Here is a 19,016-nt window from a genome sequence, read left to right as displayed (position 1 = left end):
CTGGATGCTGGCGCACATCCATTGTCTCAGTGACACAGATGTCAGAGATGACAGCAACAACACTGAGTTGACTCAGCTGGGCAGTTAACACCTCCAGACAGCCCCCCACCATTTCCATGTCTACCTGCTCCAAACCCTCCTCGCTCTCAAGTCCCATCACAACTCCTGTTTCCTTCAACTCTCCACTTAACCTGGTCTTCTACACCATCAAGAAATGGAGGCTAGCTGGTGTGATTTCTCCCAATTATCGATACTTTCCCTCACCTGCGGACTTATCGCCTTTCTCCAATCTGAGAGAATGATGCATCCAACTGTCAAAAGTCAACCCTTTCACCTGTGTCCTTGACCCCATTCCCTTGTATCCTAGTTTTACCAATTAGTCACCCCTCTCTCTAGTGACCGCTTCTCCTCAGCCCAGAAACGTGCTCAACTCTGTTCTTTCACATCCTTAAAACAAAACCCTTACTTGATCTTGTGTCCCCTTCTAAGTTCTCTTCTTTATTACAGCAAGTCTATACTTGCTGCCTCCATTTTCTTCCCTTGCCAGTCATTTTCTTCTGCTGCCATCTTGCTTCTGTCCCACCTCTGAAACTCCTCCCTATCCTAAGTTTGCCAGGGATTTCCCAAGTGACAGATCCGAAGGACAAAGATCCTTCAGTCTTAGTTTGACACCAATTTCTGTTTTTCATTTAGCACCTGGAGCCTTGATGGGCACTAGCAAATCCCTTTCTCCTTTTTGAGAATCTCTCCTCTTAGGGTCTAAGACACTGAATCCACTTGGTACTTCTCTAAGCATCCCAGCTCGAGATCCTCTGCCAGATACCCTACCCTACCCTGTTCACTGCTCTTACACCAGACAGATTGTCTGACCTTCACAGTGCTCTGAAACTCATTTACAACTAATTGTACTTAAAAATCAGAATTTCCAGCTTCTCTTGAAAGATGAGAAAATCTGAACACATATGTCCACATTCACGCCTAGCAAAAACTGGCCAGAGCTGCACAGTGGCTGCCCCTTTAGATATCACATGATGGTAAGTGCTACAGAGAAAAACACAGCAGAGTAACAGTGAGCGCTGCTGTATGTATTTGTGTTATAAGGTATGCCCAGGGATATATGTGGAACCTAGAAAAATGGTACAGATGAACCAGTTTGCAGGGCAGAAATTGAGACACAGATGTAGAGAACAAACATATGGACACCAAGGGGGGAAAGCGGCTGGGGGGTGGGGGTGGTGGTGTGATGAATTGGGCGATTGGGATTGACACGTATACACTGATGTGTATAAAATTGATGACTAATAAGAACCTGCTGTATAAAAAAATAAATAAAATTAAAAAAAACAAACAAACGTATGCCCAGGGAAAGTCTCTCTGATGACGTTTGAGCAGAGATCTGTAGGAAGTAAGGGAGGGAGCTGTGTGGCGGTTTGGGAAAAGAACATTAAAAGTAGAGGGAGCAGCAAATGCAAAGGCTCTGAAGTGTACTTGGCTGGTGTGGGAAATAGCAAGGAGGTCAACAGCACTGAAGGGTAGTGAGCCAAAGACGTGTGGTAGAAGATGAAATCAAAGAGATAGGGAAGGGCAAGTGGCACAGGTCTCAGTGTCTCCACTTCATTTGTAATCTGGCTTCCAAGGCACTGTAGTTGAGATTTTCTTTGGTTAGTCAAATCCAATGGGCATTTTTCAGACCTAATCTTTCTTGACCATTTGATATCGTTGATGACCTTGTAATATTCTCACTTTCTTTGTATTCCTCCTATGCTTCTATTCCTTCACATTTTCATTTGTGGGCTCCTATTCTTTTGCCAAACTCTTAAATATGTTGTCTTCTATCATTTCCTTGTCATTCTTCTTCTTGCTCTATATATACTCTTTTGGATGCCCTCATCCACTTTCATGGCCACCCTGTCCTATAAAGGATAAAGGATGACTCCTGACTAGTTATTTATTGATAGATAACAAATTACCCTAAAACTTGGAAGCCTAAAGCAACAAAATCATTTATTATCTCATACAGTTTCTGTGGGTTAAGAGTCCAGGAGCAGGCCAGCTGGTGGTTCTGGCTCAGGGTCTCTTATGAGAATGAAGTAATCTAAAGCCTAGACTGGGGCTGGGAAGATCTGCTCTGCTTCCAAGATTGCTCCCTTACATGGCTATTGATAGGAGGCCTCAGTTCTCTGCCATGCAATGGTCTGCTTGACTAACCTTATGACATGGCAGCTGTCTTTCCCCTGAGTAAGTGATCCCAGGGGGAACAAGGCAGAAGTGTGGTATTTCATGACTTAACCTTGGAAGTGACACACCATAATTTCTGCAATATCCTATTAGTTACATAAGTCAGCCCTATTTAATGCAGGAGGGAACTACACAGGGATGTAAATAGTGGGAGGCAAGAATCATTGGGAAAAAAAAAAAAAAAAAGAATCATTGGGAACGATCATTGAGGCCTGACTGTCTCGCCTCCCAAATTGGTTCCCTAGCTCAGATTTATCACCAAAGCCCCAGACCTGTACAGTCAGCTGTCTACTGAATAGCTATTGTTTGTTGATAATAATGGCAACAACTCTGCCATTAACTTCACAAACTTTTTTTGTGAAAACCTGGAATCGGGTACAATGGCATGTCCATCAAAACGTTCTCTCCAGGAGTTGTGTGATGGTGGTGGAAGAGGTTAGGTGCTGGCTCTGAGCACTATGAAGTAAACTTAAAGATGCTGTAACTATCATTTACTGAGTACCCACCCTGTGTCAGGCACGGTGCCTGGTGCTTTACAATCACTCTCTCGCAACAACTCCGTGAACGGAAGTTATTCGTCCCATTTCACAGATGAAGAAACAAAGGTTTTGAGGGTAACTTCCCTAAGCTTACCAATTACACAATCAGCATGACAAAGCAGGGATCAAATTTTGGCCTATTTCCAAGTTATGCTGTTTTGTTTTGTGCTTTGAAACTCCACTCCATGGCTTTAGTAGTCTTGAGTTCTTTGCCTGTTTTGTACAATGCAGTCTCACTGTAGCCTACCTACTAGAGTACCAATAGGGTTCTAAGAAAGAATTCTCAAATCATCAGAAAACCAAGGTTTTATGTTTTGGTTTTGGTTTTAAATTGAGTTAGTTCAGTACTACTTTACCGCAGTCTTACAAGTAATTCTCAAAATTCACTGGCCACAAAAATTTAACCCAGTCTGTAGAACATTAGTCTATCAATTTTCCTTGCCTAACCGTTCTTCTATAGTTGTCCTCTACCTTACTAGGCTAAGAAAATGAAATAATTTGCCAACAGGCACTCTTAAAAGTCTCTCAAAGATACTAATTCTCGAACTATCAAACCAAGGGGAATAGAGAAAGGCATGGAAAGTATGTTGACTCTTTTTTAAACCTACTCGCTGGTCTTCTTTACTATCCACTGCACTGTCTGACTTCTTAAAAGTCCTTGGGCGGGCTTCCCTGGTGGCGCAGTGGTTGAGAATCTGCCTGCCAATGCAAGGGACACGGGTTCGAGCCCTGGTCTGGGAAGATCCCACATGCCGCGGAGCAACTAGGCCCGTGAGCCACAACTACTGAGCCTGCGCGTCTGGAGCCTGTGCTCCGCAACAAGAGAGGCCGCGATAGTGAGAGGCCAGCGCACCGCGATGAAGAGTGGCCCCCACTTGCCGCAACTAGAGAAAGCCCTCGCACAGAAACGAAGACCCAACACAGCCAAAAATAAATAAATAAATAAATAAAACAAACAAAAAACCACACACATGATGTTAAAAAAAAAAAAAAAGTCCTTGGGCAAAATCCTTATATTTGTAACTGTCTTAATGCACATTACAGATCCTCTCAGCCGCACACTGATGCACAATGAAATCTAGGAAGAACACTGTTGCCAGTGCTTAGGTTCTGACACTTAAAAAAGCAGTTAACTTTTGTAAAATAGTAATACTAGCGATGATGATGATGATGATGATGATGAAGGAGCAGGAGGAGGAAGAGGATGAGAAGGAAGAGAGAAAAACAAACAGCAAAAGGCAAAGTTCAAAGGACAATTTAAGGAGCTGTCAAAGAAAAGGGAAAAGAGAAAAGCAAATGGCAGGCAGTCTCTGGTCTTAATCAGCTCACATTTTTTTTTAAAAATTTTATTTATTTATTTATTTATGGCTGTGTTGGGTCTTCGTTTCTGTGCGAGGGCTTTCTCTAGTTGTGGCAAGCGGGGGCCACTCTTCATCGCGGTGCATGGGCCTCTCATTATCGCAGTCTCTCTTGTTGCGGAGCACAGGCTCCAGATGCGCAGGCTCAGTAATTGCAGCTCACATTTTTTAATCGACCTGATGTTCCTTGTTTCCTACTGTCTTCCCCCTTACAGAATCATCACAGAATTGTACCACCAATACAGATGAAAAAGTTACTCCACTTTTCCTTGCAAATTTAATTTATTGAGCTTTCCTGATGCCTGATTTAATGTTTAATAGTTAATTTTTCAAATTCACTAAATTCACATTTTTAGATAAACTTATGCAGAAGCAATGACCCACAGCACTTTCTTCCCTATTTTCCAGATAGTATTCATAAGAAATCAGAGGGCTAGGGACAAAGAGATCACACAGTAGTATTTTGCAATACTCTAGTGTGCAATATGAAGCAATGAGAATTCCAAACATTTTAGTTAGGATTTGGAAAAAGAGGAAAATATTAAAATCAAAATGATTCAAGAGTAAATAAAAATTTTCCTATGTGTTTAAATGTGGTGGAGGGAAAAATGGTAAATCATCACATATTTGCTCCAGTGTAGGAACAATCTTACAACTTCCACCTAAATGTTTTTAGGTACTGGTTGAGCTAGGTCCTAAAACTACTCCAAGTGGAAACTCAGGACACAGGAAAACATAAGGAACAAAAGGAAATGATTTTTAACTGCCAAAGGCAGATTTTTTTGCACAATGATTGGAAGGAAAGTTGCAACCCTGAGGAGGATCTTTTACCTTCTCACATGGCAATAGACAGATAGCAAGGCTGTATGTAAGTCTTGCAGACTTCCTTAGTCATCAGGGGACCCTACACACCATAGAGGTCTACCCTTTAAATACCTAAGCACAGGGGACCACAGGAAGTCTAAAAGGAAGGTGGCTGAAGGTATTCTTAAAAGTGCATATTTTTTTTCTTCTTGGAGGGCTGTGTGAGTTGAAATGTTTATTTATATTTATGATAAATACTGATATATGGACTAATCTGTTTCTTCTATTTACTTAGCTTTTACTTTTCTTGTATATTTCCTTTCCTCTCATCTATCAGGGTAAAGAATATATATTCTAGTTCCATTTTTACATGCTTATCAACATTTTAATAAATATATTTAATGCAGCAAATCAATATTTCTAGTTTGTAGATATGTTTCTTCCTAAATGAGGCTTCCCTGGGATGGGCACAGCAATGTGCCTTGAAAGTCAATATAATTTAAAACACCAGTTTTTAAACGTTAAGAAAATTAAAAATCCTGCACATATATGTGTCTTACTTTTAAAAATAAAGGTTGGATCTCAGCCATACTCTAAACACTAGAATACTTGGATCTAGGAAAGGAAAATAAGAGAAAGGGGACTCACTGACAAAATGCTGATAAGCTGCAATGCCCTTTCAGTAACTCAAGACCAAAAACCAAAAGATGATGATGCCAGGATCAGGGGAAAAAAAAGGGAAGTGGCTGAATGACAAAGTATCTGAAATTCGGCTTAAGAAAAAGGACATAACCAGGCAAAAAGCTATGCATGTAAAGAATAGGAAGGTAATACGGCAGGAGTGGAAATGGCTATTAGTAAGGATGGAGGCATTGTGGGTGATTTTTTTCTCTTTTTGCAAATTTCTTTTTAATGATGGTTATACTGTGTTTTCAATTTTAAAAAAGAACCCAAAAAAGGGGGGGGGGAGCAGTACAGGAAAACACACCGTGGGAACAGAGTCATGCACACAGATGTTTTGCGTAAGCTGCATTTTCAGAGACATCTGCCTTTGTACAAGACTTGAGAAAGTAAAGCTGTCGTCAACAAGTTCTCTGAAGTGATGGGTGGGGCCTGAGAGAAAGTGAGCTGTGAAGAAACCAACAATTAGTACCCTTAGGGCTGAGAAACCCACAGTTTCTTAGATGAAGTTCCTCATTTATGAGCCACCTCTCTGCCCAAAATGCTTTGCCATCAGCAATGTCTGCTACTCAAACAAGGAGGACTCAAGCTGCCCATATGTCTCCACTCAAGTGATTGAGGTTCTTTGTCAGCAGCACCACTCAGCTCTTTGCAGAGAGAGGCTATCTCTCTGTGGTAGAAGAGATAGGGCACAACCTACTGTATAAAAATCTGCGTGGGGGCTTCCCTGGTGGCGCAGTGGTTGAGAATCTGCCTGCTAATGCAGGAGACACGGGTTCGAGCCCTGGTCTGGGAGGATCCCACATGCCGCGGAGCGGCTGGGCCCGTGAGCCACGGCTGCTGAGCCTGCGCTTCTGGAGCCTGTGCCCCGCGACGGGAGGGGCCGCGATAGTGAAAGGCCCGCGCACCGCGATGAGCGGTCCCCGCACCGCGATGAAGAGTGGCCCCCACTTGCCGCAACTGGAGAAAGCCCTCGCACGAACCAAAGACCCAGCACAGCCAAAAATAAATAAATAAATAAAATTAAAAAAAAAAAAAATCTGAGACTCAAATTTCAAAAAAAAAAAAAAAAAAAAAATCTGCGTGGGAAGCAAGCTTCCCTACTCCTCCCTTCTTGCTTCAATTCCAAATAAAAATGTTTATCATGTACAGAAAAATTCATGTAAAAGCAAAGGTAATACACTTGTTCCACCGCCTTGCTTTGCTGTATGTTAAACTTTACTTCTGTTTAATGAGATGAATATTCCTAGGTCTGTATTGTTTGCTTTTTTTGTGTGTGAGGCACTGAGAGTCCGTTGACACTGCTTTATATAGTGCCCGCTCTAACACCATGTACAGAGTATTTTTAATAAATGTGATCTGAAAATGACAACAGAAACAATGCTGAAGACTCAAGCACATTTCGAAGGATAATAAAGTATGAAAGTCACTCACTGTAAAACCTCTTCTCTGGTGTTTGTGTGTACATAGGGTGTGTGAGCCCTGAGGTCTGCAACACACATCACAGGGAGAGCCTGCCTTACTTGTTCTTTGCAGCCTTCAATCATGCCTGATGCAAGTGGGGAACTTCTATTCACAGAAGAACTTTCAACTTACTTGCAAAGTTCTTACAAAGTTTTTATTTGTTATCCTTTCTTGAACTTCCCTTTTCTGAGAAGTTGGGTGTGCTGTGTGGGTTACTGTCCTACATCGGCCTTCTGAGTGAGTTTACTACAAAAGATTTTAGAGACTTCTTGTTCAAGCATAGTAGCCTCTTCTAGGTCCTATATGAGCTCCCCTTACTGCTAACTTGACAATGGAGCTGATAATCTGTATTTATATAAATTTGTTTGGCTAAAGCTACCCAAACTGCTAATATAATCTTTTTTAAAAAATATTTATTTATTTATTTATTTATTTATTTATTTATTTATTTAGGCTGTGCCGGGTCTTAGTTGCGGCATGTAGGCTTCTTAGTTGCAGCGTGCGGACTCTTAGTTGCGGCATGCACGCAGGATCTAGTTCCTCGACCAGGGATGGAACCTGGGCCCCCTGCATTCGAGAGTGTGGAGTCTTACTCACTGGACCACCAGGGAAGCCCCTATAATCTTACTATATGGTGAAAGAGTTAAGAGGGAGGGTCAAAGTAAACATGGGGAGAGGTAAGCAGGTCATAGATCTGAAGGGTCTTATATTACTTGCCAAAGAATTTGGACTTTACCCTGAGGATAACAGAGATCCATAGTTTCCATTTCTAGAAAGCTTCCTCTAACTACAGTATGGAGAATGGATTGGAAGGGGTTGAGACTTAGAAATAGGGAGACAGATGTTACTTTAGTGTTTCAGGCAAGAAGGAGAGAAGGGTAGTCTGATCTGAGCTAATGGGAATGAAGAGAAGATGGATATCTTGGGGATATTCGTCTAGTTTACTTTCTGGTACCGATGGAAAATTTACTCTGTAAAGAAATTCAAATTCTAAGAAAAAATCTGAGAGAGAAAGCTTTGATATGTGTCAATTCCTTGCAATCAAAGAATGTCTTTTTCTTTGCACCTCCTGACTCTTCAGACAGATCTTTTCCTTTAACAAATCCCAATGCTTTACAGACTCTCACGCGAGAGGGTCAAAAAAGAAGTCTTATTGAGATGGACATTAACTTTCATACCACCTGCTTCTGTCCAAACTTTTCTCAAAATAGGTTTTTTTCACCACCTCAACTTTCTCTTAAGTTTTACTTTACTAATCCTCAGATTTGGAGATCAAATTTGCCTTAACCTATCTGCTAGCTGACAGCCAATCATCCTGCACAAGCCAGGGAAACTTACAGGCAATTCTTCCTCACGTCACTTTGTTATCACACATGTCTAAATCATTTCCTGCCAGGCACCAAACTTCCAGCATCAAGGAAGAACAGCTGAAGAGAATACTTTTACACAAAGGACTTCCCTCCTTCCTAATCCCCTACTCAACGGATATGACAGTATACAGATGATACAGTCAGGGCTCAACTTAAATGGAAGATAGTGCAGCTAAGTTGTGAAACCACCATTTTAAACCAATCATAAAGAAAGCAAGGTTAATTGTCTGCACATAATAACAAGCAAAAAATGAACCAGAAACCTGAGGCCAACTCCAATCAAAAGAAGGCAAGTGAATTTTACAAATTTATCTGTATTACATTAGAATAGGACATCAGTGAAGAACTGCTGAGCTGGTAATGCTAATCTCTTTGGCTCTCAGCTAAATTAAGTCACCCATTATTAAAGACTATCTATGAGAAGGCAGTTCTCATAGATAATTAATTTCCCCAACTCTAAAATCTGTAGTTGTGTAAAACATAGCTCTGGAGAACTTAGAAAGAATTTATATTAAACATTAACCACAGGATATCCAGAGGAAAGGACCGGAATAAACCTGGGGAATATACTTAAATCACAGTAAAGTTGCCATGTTATAAAAGCCAACTAACTTTGCTTCTTATTTCTCTTCTGTTAAGTGGGATCATAACACTAAATAAGATGTTGGAGTGAAAGATGATTAAAAATGTGATGAGGTGGCTGTATCAAACCTTTCTTCGTTGTCTTGGGGAAGACAGTAGGGGCACACCTGGCCAGGACTCAGCTGACCAGGGTTTTTTTTTTAATAAATTTATTTATTGATTTATTTATTTTTGGGTGTGTTGGGTCTTCGTTTCTGTGCGAGGGCTTTCTCTAGTTGCGGCGAGCGGGGGCCACTCTTCATCATGGTGCACAGGCCTCTCACTGTCGTGGCCTCTCTTGTTGAGGAGCACAGGCTCCAGAAGTGCAGGCTCAGTAGTTGTGGCTCACGGGCCTAGTTGCTCCGCGGCATGTGGGATCTTTCCGGACCAGGGCTCGAACCTGTGTCCCCTGCACTGGCAGGCAGATTCTCAACCACTGTGCCACCAGGGAAGCCCGACCAGGGTTTTCTAATCTCACTTTACATATGGTTTGGTGACTTTGAGTCAGTTTTAGCACTTTAGGCAGATTCTCTATTTACAAACAGAAGGTTAGTATCTCACCTGCTGCAGGGAAACATGTAAAGGTAGAGAGGAAAAAGCATGGAACTGACAGTCAGGTGACCTAGAGTTCTTGCTCTGTCACCAATGAATTGTATAATATGGCCTGAGACAATGGGACCTCAATTTCCTCATTCATCATTATAAACTCTTAAGTTTGTGATTTTAGGAGATTACCACTAGGAACCTTAAAATTATTCCATTAGTTCAAGATGAGATCACCATATTCCTATAGTATAAAACAGTCAAAAATACCAACTAGGTTTTTCACAGCAGAAGAGGTAACTCTCAAAGAATGCCCCTAAAGGGTTATGTCACAGTGGGCTGGATGCCTCTGCAAATGTGATGTTAAATCCTATAGGTTTCTGCTCAGTAACCAAATGGTTAATCTGTCCACTGGATTCCTGATTCCACTGGAAAATTTTTCTGCAAATGGAATCCCATCCCTCCCCCACTCCAGTGTTGATCAATTAAAAAAGAAAAGGATGAAACGGCTGCTTGAGTCATTTTACACTCATAAAAGAGGGTACAAGTTGCCTGCCTGAGCTAAAATGGTGGTGTACTGGAGTCACCCGAATTGGCCATATTACTGATTCACTTGGCCCTCTAGAAAGCCATTCTACCTCTGAGTTTCTCCATTTGTAAAACAGGATTAGTTCTATCTATCCTGTCTCACATGCTTAGGGATAAAATATCCTTTCTTCTTAGTTGACAAAAGTTTGTGCAAGCTTTCTAAAAAGTATCAAGTACCAGAATTATATAAATACAAGCTATTATCCTAAAGTACATGAAGCTTAGGCTTTACCTTTTAAATTCTGAATAAATGTTAACTGTTGGTCAATGAAATAGAAAAAGAAACCACCCCCTAGGCATATTTTTTTTAAAAATAAATTTAATTAATTAATTAATTAATTAATTTTATTTTTGACTGCGTTGGGTCTTCGTTGCTGCGTGCGGGCTTGCTCTGGTTGCGGTGAGTGGGGGCTACTCTTCGTTGTGGTGCGCAGGCTTCTCACTGCGGTGGCTTCTCTTGTTGCGGAGCACCGGCTCTAGGCTTGTGGGCTTCAGTAGTTGCAGCACGCAGGCTCAGTAGTTGTGGACCGCAGGCTCTAGAGCACAGGCTCAGTAGTTGTGGCACACGGGCTTAGTTGTTCCGCGGCATGTGGGATCTTCTCGGACCAGGGCTTGAACCCGTGTCCCCTGCATCGGCAGGCGGATTCTTAATCACTGCGCCACCAAGAAGTCCCATGGGCATGTTTTCATATGGAATGAACTCCTGGCTTCTTTCTGAAGTGATTCACTTTAGCTTTTAAAACAATTTTTTGGTTTAGCGCATAAAACCTTTTAACCCAAGGAGCAGCTGGAAAAAAGCATCTCTACATATAAGCAGGACTAAAATAGTGTCCTTATTTCTTTAAATATAATTGTAACACTAGTAATGAAGACCAGCTAAGGTCATTCTACTGTCTTTTTCCACATTAGCCAAGTCCACACCTCGCTATATTTAGACAAGGTATGCATACCCCACTAAAGATAGGAGACTCAGTCCTAGGCTTAGGGTCAGAACGGTGGGGTTATTACCTCAGCTGAGGGGGAAGGACACTAAGAAAGAAAACCTATATTGATGCATTCCTTGGCAACCAATAGAACAACCAATGCTCAATTTTATCTCACTGTGAACAGATGTATAATCTCTAGTATGCATAGAACAATCTCTACCATACATAACTCCAGCACAGTCATGACTAAAGCAAAGCAGTGAATATCATTTAGATAACTCGCTCGCCAGGATTGCTCACCATGCCTTAGCCAAAGAGCTGCCTAGGTCAACAGGGTAAAATATTCAGCCGTTTGATCTCTTGGGAACTGGAACAAATGGGTTTTCAACTCGGGAATCCCCACTATGTCAAAAACACCAGGGTCTGACTGGTAGAGTCCTCTAGCAGTGTCCAGCTGACAGCCTCTTGGATCCATCATCCAGCAAAGGAAGAACCAAATGGGGACAAAATTGACTTATGTATTTTAAAAAGCTTATGGAACATGGATTTTATAATAAAGACTGTGTTGAACTGAGTCAGGGACATGGCAATGCAGGTAATGGAGGAACCTGCTTGGGTGGATATATTCTGTAATGGGCCCCTAAACCTGGGGTCAAAAGAAAAAGTCTGAGGAAAATATCTTAAAGAAAAACACAATTGCCCTCAAGAGAAAGCTAAGAAAACCCCAATAACAATCAGATGTTTTTGGTACCTCCCCAACTGTGAGGTGAAAAAAATTAAATACATTTAAAGAATTCAGTAAACATACTTCTGAAACATAAGTATAACAAATAGAAATCTGTTTATCTTCATTCAAAGGAAACTGCACATTGCAATTATGAACATTTCCACTGCAGGAAAGATAAGCAGATGTTGGATGTTTTCCCAAAGTTTTTTCAGTGTCACTGAAGAGGCATTTTTTTCAGATTAATGGTTAATGCTAAAAAGGCAACATTTTGAATGTTGTTTTTTCTCTTCCTATATATTTTAACATTTCTACAGTGACATATTTAACAGTCAGCAAAGAGAAAACAACCACACATACAGCTTATACAGTACTTGTATATTCATTTTCCAATATTTACTTCTAAACTAAAAGCAACATAGAAAAATATTTTAAATAGTGTGAATTCTGAAAAAAACTCCATTCTCTGTTTCCTCTGCATTAAAATCCTACTTAATGAAAAATAACTACATCTAAATATTCTCAATTGACACTGAAAAACTGAATCCTCTTGTAGGACAAAATTCTAGGATGTAAATAAATAAGCTTTTTTTTTTTTTTTTAAATATTTTATTTATTTATTTACTTTTGGCTGTGTTGGGTCTTCGTTTCTGTGTGAGGGCTTTCTCTAGTTGTGGCAAGCGGGGACCACTCTTCATTGCGGTGCGCAGGCCTCTCACTATCGCGGCCTCTCTTGTTGCGGAGCACAGGCTCCAGACGCGCAGGCTCAGTAGTTGTGGCTCACGGGCCTAGTTGCTCCGCGGCATGTGGGATCTTCCCAGACCAGGGCTCGAACCCGTGTCCCCTGCATTAGCAGGCAGATTCTCAACCACTGCGCCACCAGGGAAGCCCAATAAGCTTTTTTAAATGGTGTTTAATTTCTAAGAGAGATAAACTGGTCTGAGTTTTCTCACGGCTTTATATGCAAAACGCAAATTTTTTTTTTTTTTTGCCAAATATGCACTGGATTAAGGCCTAAATAAATGAATTACGTGAGATGGCAAGAAAGCAAAAATGGCACATAAAACTTAATTGCTCACACTTCTAAAAATTTGTAACTATACGCTGTAGGCTGCAGAAACTGGTCTTGAATAGCAAAGAATGGTTTAATGGGTTGGAGAATACTTTTGACTCTCAGTGCACAACACATTAAATAGCACACTCATTCCACTAAATATCTTAGCCCAGGGCAGTCGTCCCCAAACTTCTCAACAAGCTCTTTATAATTTAATAAGAATCTGGCTTAAATGTATTTAGAAATTCTCCTAATTCTTCTCACGACTTTTACTTCAAATAACAACTTTAAGTTATTTCTGCCTTCCTGGATATAGTTCAAAGCACCAGAAATACTTTACCCCAATACTGCTTCTCTTTTCACTCACCACACAGGTTGTGACTATTTGCTGAGGAACACAAACATTCAGCCTTTACAGTAATATTCCAAGTCTTCTTTAGCAAAGCAAATACCATTCTTGGAATATCTACTCCAAGGTTATTAGAGAGAGAGAGAACTCAAAAGGCTGCATAATCCTTCTCAATAGAGAGAAAATGGTAGTTCAAAATCTTTCATTGTGGGGAAATCATGAGTGATTGCTTAAAAATGGATAAATGAATCTCACTGGGAAGGTCAAACAGCTTAAAAACACCTTACTTAATTTCTAAGTCAAATGCCTAAAATAGTCTATTCCAGGTTCTTAATTTGGGTTGAGGGGAAGGGCATTACATTCCTTTGAGAATTTGATGAAAGTTATGGCTTTTTCCTGCAGAAAAATAAATGTACTAATAATATATACACCCACCTTTGCATATCATTTCATTGTATTCATGAACATAGTTTAAAACTCTGGATTAAAGGAACCTTGTAGTTGCCCTCAGGAGACTATGAGCAACTGGGAATTAACAGTCCTCCGGGCCCCCCCCCCCCCCCCCCCCGCCTCATCTTTTAGCAGACAACAACTCAGCTTTAACAAGAGGCAAACACTGAATGATTGGTGCTTGGATTTAACTTTGAAACCAGAGGAACAGATAAGGCCTGGGGCTTTCTAAGGGTCTTCTATTAATACTTTGGACTCTTGCCATTCTAAAGCACGCAAAAGGCAAATCCTATGAAAAGGCCCCCTTACCTGCCCCATAACGCTGCCTCCTCTCCTCATTTCTGGAAATCCCTCTATAATAAACTTGCTTATATCACAAAGATTCCCAAGCATTAGGTGAAAGTTCACTTACTGAAGCCCTGCTGTACAAGATATAACAGAATTTCAGTACAATAAAGGATTTTGGACAAGATTTTGAAATTCATTAAAGTCAAATCTGACCAGCAAATGAGGTTTTACATTTCCTAAACCTGCTGGATACTCCAGAATTTTTTAATAGCTACCCAGAGCATGCCATTTCATGTAGCATGCCATTACTGTACTTATATTCTAACAGTGTGAAAAATCCAAGATCGCCAATACATTAAACACTGCTTTATGTGGTAGTGATTTAGCATGAAGGAAATGACTAGATTTAGAGCTTTTTTGAGCTTATGATTTTATAATCCATGCTACATGGGAGAGGAGATTAAATGCAAGGTATAAGTGTTACTGTAAAGGCTAATGTTTATGTAAGTTAACAATCCTTATCTATTTTTTTAAAAAAATTAATTTATTTTTGTCTGCATTGGGTCTTTGTTGCCGCGCGCAGGGCTTTCTCTAGTTGTGGCGAGCGGGGGCTACTCTTTGTTGCGGGGCGCGGGCTTCTCATTGCAGTGGCTTCTTTTGTTGTGGAGCACGGGCTCTAGGCGCGTGGGCTTCAGTAGTTGCGGCACTCGGGCTCAGTAGTTGTGGCGCATGGGCTTAGTTGCTCCGCGGCATGCAGGATCTTCCCAGACCAGGGCTCGAACCCGTGCCCCCTGCATCGGCAAGCGGATTCTTAACCACTGCGCCACCAGGGAAGCCCCAACAATCCTTATCTACTGTTATTATGTCCGTAAATGCAGTGGCCTCATATTGTTTAGATTATTTGTCATACCTAAAAAATTGATTTATACATTTATACCAAATGTCTATACTTCAGTTTGTGGCTCAAAAAATTTATCAGTTTCCTGACCATTTTCTCTAAAATAGCACTCCTTCTCCCAGGTTACTTTCCATCTTTTTTGTCCTGCTTTATTTTTTCTTTATAGCCATATCACCAGCTGATTATTTACAATAGTTTATTTACATTCTGGAATGTAAGTTCTAAGAGCTGAGAGTTGGTCTTTTTGGATCATTGCCAGTGCCTAGAACATTGTAGGTGATCAATACATGAATGAACAGGTATTTACTAAGTGGAGATACAAAATTAATTGGAGGCAAATATAGCATAGTAAAAAAGCATGAGATATAAAGAGGACTTGGATTTTAGTCACCGCTCTTACATTTATTAATTATATAACCTGAATAAGTCATTTAATCTCTTTGAACGTCAATCTCTTTCCTTTAAAATGATGCTAAAATATTACTACAAAGGGTTATTTGCAAGGGTTATAGGAAGTAACAGAAGTAAAAACTTGTTGCAAATATTAATGATTCTATCCCAGCAGTTATTCTTGGAAAATTGGCAGAAAATTCTGTAAAACAGATCAATCTTAAGAAAGCAAGTTATTCTGTCACCTAATCTTCGGTCTTGCAGAACTGTAGAGGCAGAATGAAGTAGTGAGAAAGCACAGCATTGCAAGGGATGGACTTGAACCTCACTTACCAGCTGGCTGACCTTGAGAAAATCTCTTAACCTCTCTGAGGCTTACTTTTCTTTTGTATAAAATGTGGGGGGAAATGCTACCTCAAAAGTGTAATTGTTTGAACTAAATGTTACGTTAATTGTGAAAGCACTTTTTAAACTTTGACACAGAATATGTATTTTTAGTTAAATCAATTAATTACCTTTCCTTAAAGAAAATCCTAACCTTGTTTGTTCCACCAGCCAAATGGAAGGAAATATTATTCCAGAATGTGCTCACATGAACTATGGGCAGAAGTATACATACTCCCAATTCTTGCTGCAAGTTCTCCAACTTTGGTGACAGGATGGAACAGAACATGAAAAGACAGAAAAGGAAGATACAGAATGGAAAGAGAAAACAGAGGTTCAAATAGACACAAATAAGTAGCAAAGAACAAGCAGCAAGTAGAATAAGTAGCAAAGTTCTGATCAACATTGAGTATATCTGATTTCTTTTTTTCTTTTTTTAAGTTTTTGATGTGGACCATTTTTAAAGTCTTTATTGAATATGTTACAATATTGCTTCTGTTTTATGTTCTGGGTTGTTTTTGGCCAAGAGGCATGTGGGATCTTAGCGCCCAGACCAGGGATCGAACCCGCACCCCCTGGATTGGAAGGGGAAGTCTTAGCCACTGGACCGCCAGGGAAGTCCCGAGTCTATATTTAATTTCATATCCCAAGGTCAGGGCCCACTTCATGGACGTGCGATCTGTGCAGCTGCACAAGGTCGGTGCTTGAAAGGGGCTTGCATTTGATTCAATGCTCTGCTGTTGCTGTCTTGAAATTCTTAATGCTTTTCAAACAGGGGGGCCCACATTTTCATTAGGTACTGGGCCCTGCAAATTATGTAGCTAGTCCTGCTTGCAATCTTTCCACTAGGCTAGAGGACAGGATAATAGCTTACAATCTTAATGACTGCATACAAGGACCACTACTAACTTAAAGGACAATCACTAACAAGTAGACTTTTAATCAGGTTGGTGATCACATATTTGTAGTACCTAAATTCTGAAGTTAACAAAATACTTAGTAAAAGCGAATTTAATTAAAAAGCAGTAGACCAAATTAGAAATGCAAATATTATTTGCCTTTCCCATTTTTGTGGTCTATCACGTCCTAATAAAAGGCCAAACGGTGATGTCAGCAAATGAAGTACCTGAATCTAACCTAACTGACGTTTCATTCTGAAACCCAACAAAAGACCCCAGTGATTATGGATTACCTTCAGTTTTTGATTTAATATCTGCTACCTTACAGTATGCAGAGCAGAGTGACAGTGCCACAGAAATCATCTCTGAAGTGAAAGCCCTAACACAATCCAGTTCAATTAAAGCACACCCTTTAAATAATGTTTTGTTTCTTTCCTGCTCCTGTGGACTGAGAGACAGCTGGTGGCTTTTTCTTCTGAAAGGCTGAAGCTGATGAACTGAACATTTCCCGTGCAGCAAATTCAATTTTTGATGCCTGCAGGCCAAAAAGATACTTTTCCCCCTTAAAGCCAGACTCACCCCACATTGGTCCATTTTGACCTTTGGACTCCGTATCAGTCACCTTCAGTCTCCGACAGTAGTTGGACTGGCCAACCCACAGAGGTCCACTCTCCAGAGAACAAAGGCTTGCTATGTAAAAGAGATGAGCTGTGGGCAGAGATACCATCTGTAGAGAAGGTGCTGAACTCATCCTCTGTGTTTCAGCAGCATGTCCAGGACTGCTGCCACTACAAAAAAGTGAAACTTCACCCCAAAACTTTCTCCGCCTGTGATTTAAACACACACCTTCATTAAGGAAGGAGCTCGGTTTCAGACAGAGGCAGGCAACCAATACTACTGAATCCAGCATGCAAATGTGGCCTGCATTCTAACATTCCTTTCTCCTTCCCATCTTTTTTCTTTAAGTCTGCCAGAAGCCCCTCTGAGTACTATTTAGATCTGCAGGGACATTCAAAGTAAGACTCTTTAAGAGCTTTAAGAAATACATACACTCTTGGGCTTCCCTGGTGGCGCAATGGTTAAGAGTCCGCCTGCCAATGCAGGGGACACGGGTTTGAGCCTGGTCTGGGAAGATCTCAAGTGCCGCGGAGCAACTAAGCCTGTGAGCCACAACTACTGAGCCTACACGCCACAACTGCTGAAGCCCGTGAGACACAACAAGAGCCTGTGCTCCACAACAAGACAAGCCACCACAATGAGAAGCCCGCGCATGGCAACCAAGAGTAGCCCCTGCTCGCCACAGCTAGAGAAAGCCCGCACACAGCAACAAAGACCCAGCACAGCCAAAAATAAAATAAATAAATAAATTTATTAAAAAAAAGAGAAATACATACACTCTTCTCCTTTCTCCTATATTCAATATTCAAATAGCCTCAAAGATGAAAACTTGGGCTTCCCTGGTGGCGCAGTGGTTGAGAATCTGCCTGCTAATGCAGGGGACACGGGTTCGAGCCCTGGTCTGGGAAGATCCCACATGCCGCGGAGCAACTAGGCCCGTGAGCCACAACTACTCTGCCTGCGCGTCTGGAGCCTGTGCTCCGCAACAAGAGAGGCCGCGATAGTGAGAGACCCGCGCACCGCGATGAAGAATGGCCCCCGCTTGCCACAACTAGAGAAAGCCCTCGCACAGAAACGAAGACCCAACACAGCCAAAATAAACAAATAAATTAATTAATTAAAAAAAATTCAAACAAACTTGATATATGCTAGAATGTTTAAGGGCTATTTAAAAAAAAAAAAAAAAAAGAAAACTTTTTTTCAAGATTTTAAACGGCTTGTTCCCTAAAATGTTCACCTCCTCAACTTTGAGAAATATACCCACTGCTTCCTATAAACAAGATGAGGAAATTCTAACTTTGTAAGTATAGTTACAAGCATTAACAAACTAATGTATATGATCATCGTTTAAAATTTCAGTATCCTTAATAAGATAGAACTTTGAGAAATCTCAATGATGCTTAACACTTCCTAAACAGAAAACAATGAAATGTTCAAGGTTAATTTGCTGCAGGACCCTAGGTAAGTGTCAGTTATCTTTTGGCTCAGAAATCTCTAAGTCAAAAATGGTGATGATTTTAGAATAAAATAAAAACATGGGGAGCAAACCTAAATTCACAAACACAACACCATCTCGGGATAATTAATTTCTTCATCTTATCAATGCACTATTATTTCATCTTTCCATAAGTTCTACTCAAATAGCTTACAAATTTTCCATCAGTGCTTGGGTATGAAAGCAATTCCTGAGAGGAAAGACAAATAAGGATCAACTTTTCTGGGTCTCCAACTGGTTCAGATGAATTGAAGGATAAAATTGTATCTACCTTGATTTTATTTTTTATTATTTTATCAGCACTATGAAAATGAATTACTAAAATTGTTGGTGGG

The 19,016-nt window shown here is 40.6% G+C and overlaps 1 protein-coding gene across 8 annotated transcripts in view; it reads right to left on the bottom strand.

The window, feature by feature from the left end:
- The window catches only part of SSH2 (slingshot protein phosphatase 2), a 255,468-nt gene that overhangs the window by 86,134 nt on the left and 150,318 nt on the right, over window positions 1–19,016 (bottom strand). The window lies entirely within an intron of this gene.

This window comes from Balaenoptera acutorostrata, chromosome 20 (assembly GCF_949987535.1).
Source record: "Balaenoptera acutorostrata chromosome 20, mBalAcu1.1, whole genome shotgun sequence".
Taxonomy (NCBI): Eukaryota; Metazoa; Chordata; class Mammalia; order Artiodactyla; family Balaenopteridae; genus Balaenoptera; species Balaenoptera acutorostrata.
The sequence above is the reverse complement of the archived record's forward strand: the minus strand, read 5'-3'. Positions and strand labels throughout refer to the sequence as shown.